Source organism: Malus domestica, chromosome 02, assembly GCF_042453785.1.
Source record: "Malus domestica chromosome 02, GDT2T_hap1".
In the NCBI taxonomy this organism is placed as follows: domain Eukaryota; kingdom Viridiplantae; phylum Streptophyta; class Magnoliopsida; order Rosales; family Rosaceae; genus Malus; species Malus domestica.
Genome location: NC_091662.1, coordinates 36862190 through 36865801, shown reverse-complemented (window position 1 = coordinate 36865801; position 3612 = coordinate 36862190). Strand labels below are relative to the sequence as shown.

Below are 3612 nucleotides of genomic sequence, written 5' to 3'. Positions count from 1 at the left end.
TGTTTTTAATTTTTAATTTGTTCTTTTTTTGTTTTTAGGTTTTACTTTTTATGATTAAAAGAAGTACATGGATAAAAGTAGGACCGACAAGAGTGAGGTACAATTTCAATATATATTATTATATTTATATTTTGATTTGTTTCTACGGCCACTTGCAAATAAAAATTAGAAATATGTCATAACCTTTCAATACATATATTCATACATATATTCAAAGAAGTTTTAACGAAAAGAGCTTGATATTATTCATTCTTAATCAAAATGACATTTTGTGTGTGAAAAATCCATAATAGATCAAGCTCTTTTCTTTATTTATTCTTATGCCATTTTTATTATTAGTCTACAATGATGTTGACATTTCTGTCTGAAAATACATTATTTTACATGATACTATTCAACTTATGCTAATTTGCTATTAACTCTTTATGCTTCCATTATGTTGTCAATATTATGCAGCTCTTCTTCTGTCAAATTGTTCCAGTACTATTCATCGCCTTCTACTAACTCTACATCTCTTTCTATATCTTTTTTCACTTTGTAGTACATATCTTCTGTTTCTCCTTTGAAATTTTGAGGCTTCCAGTATGACTTGAAGGTTGTGCTCAAGAAAATGAATATGTTGCTGGCTTTGATGGAAATTAAAATTAAAACTATCAAACTCTTGTTCTAAGGCACTAATTAGTTTTTCATGACCTAACCTCATGTTTGGTTGTTTAATTTGGATATTCCAAAAATTATCTAAGAGAACCTGCTGCCTATCAGAAAGTCCTGGTACTCTTGGCCTATATATCAGGGTTGGATTTTTTATTCCTTCAACAATATTGTCATTAAAGTTGAAAGTAGGTACTGGTGGTGATTGACACACCTCGACCCTGATATTCCCCGAATACCAGGACCGACACGTGCTGGCCGACACCCGGGGGTGATGAAAGCCATTAATTGATACAAAAGCTAAGAATAAGAAATAAATAAGGGTTAGAAATTTGAAATACAATGAGTTAAAAGTTTTAGGAACGTGCTCAGAGCATACAACTAAACCTAATTACTAAAAAGAATTAAGATAAAATTTAATGAATAAAGGAGTGAGTCCTACATTCGAGAAGATCCGAAGATGCTGCTGCGGAAGTGTCTTGACGCCCGGATTATGTGCCTTGATTCTAAGTCCTGAATAGGGGCGCAAAACAAAGGTGAGTGGACCAAGTTCATATATATAATAATAATAAAACAGTTATCAAGATACTAACCCCCACAGTTTATATAATGAAAACTACTAGCATAATAAATGATGGATTTAATAAAAATCCTAGCATGCCAAAAATATCTCAAAAGCCATATCGCGGAATATCATCGCGTAAAACCAAAGCATGAATCGTCTCACAGATCGTCACGTAAACGCAGTGTGCTGCTAGTAAGATCACCGAATAAACATAACTCCCGGCCCAATGCCTGCACCTAAGTCTCTGTGCCCGTAGCCAGAGATAACTCCCTCCCGGCCCAATGCCTGTCACCGTGTCCCTTAGCCTTTCGCTAGGGATTATTTCTCCTGGCCTAAATGCCAACACCAAATCCTCGCCCCAGGTGGCATAGTGTCCATTAGGTACGCACAAATAGTTACGTCTCTCTTAAATAACCACTTCATAGCATAGGTTACCGATCATCGTCTACACTATAAAGAGGGGTTCAAAAACATGTTCTAGCATCCTATCGTCATCTATCAGATAGTCTACCAGTTCATGGTTTTAATAGAAAATACGATATATTAAAATATAGCTCAATATAGGCTAACAATTAATTCCTCACCAAAACACGAGACGATAATCAATATATTAAATCAACAAGCTTCACATAAATCAAATCATAAATCCGTAGGCATGCTAATCATTTATGCAATTAAATTATCAAATCATGTAATTTTAAAAGGGGTCCATTAACAGTACTTAGTTGCCAAAAGTTGCGCCACTAGCGAAGACGGAAACGTCACAATAATTGCCCCTAAGCACATAAAGAGTCCAATAAATAAAACTATATAATAGCAATTGAATTTGGGAAAACGGACATTGGAAACGGATTTAGAACGTCGAATTACCCTAAGAAAGGTCCTGGACGAAAACCTGAAAAGTCAACCCTAAAGTCAACGTTGACCGGGGTCAACGGTCAAACTAGGTCAAACGGGTTTTAGGCTTGAAATCCGGATTAGGGTTTAGGTTAAATAGGATTAGGATCTATTGGGTTTTGAAATTCTAAGGTTTTGGGTTAAAAGGGTTTAGGGTGAAAATGGGTGGTTTGGGCTTAAGCCCAAACTCACACACAACACACACACACACGGGTTGCACTAGGGCAGCCCTCACAACACTTCACAAAGGCCCTAAGGCCTTATTAAAGAATAGGGCTTTAAGCCCTTTAAAGGATATCGGCCCAAGGCCCGAGGTCTTTGGGTTTGGTGGGTCGCCGGACCCAATGGGAGAGAAAATCGGAATTTCGGCCGGAAATCCACACTCACTTTAAATGGCCATAACTTTGTCAATACTTAACGAAATCAAGTAAAACAAGAACGAAAGTTGTATCCCTTGAAGAGACGAAGAGAATGGTACCTCACACGACGTCTAACTCGCCGTGGTTTGGCCAGAAAATGCCTCGAAATCCGTCGGACTCGCCGGAAACTGGGTAAGATTCAAATGAGTATAACTTCTTCAATACTCAACGAAATTGAGTGAAACAAAAAGGAAAGTTGTATTACTCAGGGAGATGAAGAGATTTATACCTTACACGCCGGCCAACTCGCCGTGGTTTGGCCTGAAATGGCCTCGAAATGGGCGGTGCTCGCCGGAGCTCGTGTACGGGGCTTCATGGTTCGACTTTCAAGATGCCAATACTATGGTTGAGTTCGTAGCAACGAGATAAAGACGATGGTGATGTTGAAATTGTGATTTGATGATTTTAGGATATGGGTTATGGGTGTGTTGTTCGGGAGAGATGAAAGACGAGGGAGAGAGAGAGATGACTGAGAGAAGAGAGAGGGAGACCGGGAAACATAAAAATAAAACAAGGTGGGCCCCAAGGGCTCACCAATTAAGGACTAAACCAATTTTAAAATATAAAAAGGGGTTAGGGTGTTTCAGTGATGCTGGTTTGCTTATGCTATTTTGAAATCCATTGAATGGTGGAGGCCCATGATGCATCATTATGCTATTGAAATGTGCTATTCTGCCTTGTGGTCTTGTGCTATTTGAGGATGATGGTCCGCGATATTCCATTCTTGTTCAACAAATTAATCTTGATAAGATATCGGCTAATGTATTGTCATTACCTTTTATATGTTCAAAAATTGGTTTAAAACCATTTCCTGTAATTAAATCAACAAAATTAACCCATTTTCGGGCTGCCTATTTATTAGCATGTATCTTGTTATAATGAAAAACTATATTTTGACAATCTGTTCTAGTCATAAATACTTCATTATGTAAAAATAAAGAAAATGCCTCAAGTGAGTTAATTATTCCTAAAATTTCTAAATCTGTTGATGGTAATCTTGACTGTACATCACTAAATTTTCCTAATGAATATCTACAAACTTGTTCGTCAGACTTTGGAGACTCCTTATGCTTTTTCTAG

General features: G+C 37.2%; 1 long non-coding RNA gene across 1 annotated transcript; it reads right to left on the bottom strand.

Moving 5' to 3' along the window:
- Positions 1-952: 952 nt before the first annotated feature.
- Positions 953-2979, bottom strand: LOC139193985 (uncharacterized). Its single transcript, XR_011578577.1, has 4 exons — positions 2762-2979; positions 2592-2660; positions 1933-1992; positions 953-1164 (listed from the first exon to the last, which is right to left on the bottom strand). It is a non-coding gene; the product is annotated as an uncharacterized lncRNA (long non-coding RNA).
- Positions 2980-3612: the final 633 nt, after the last annotated feature.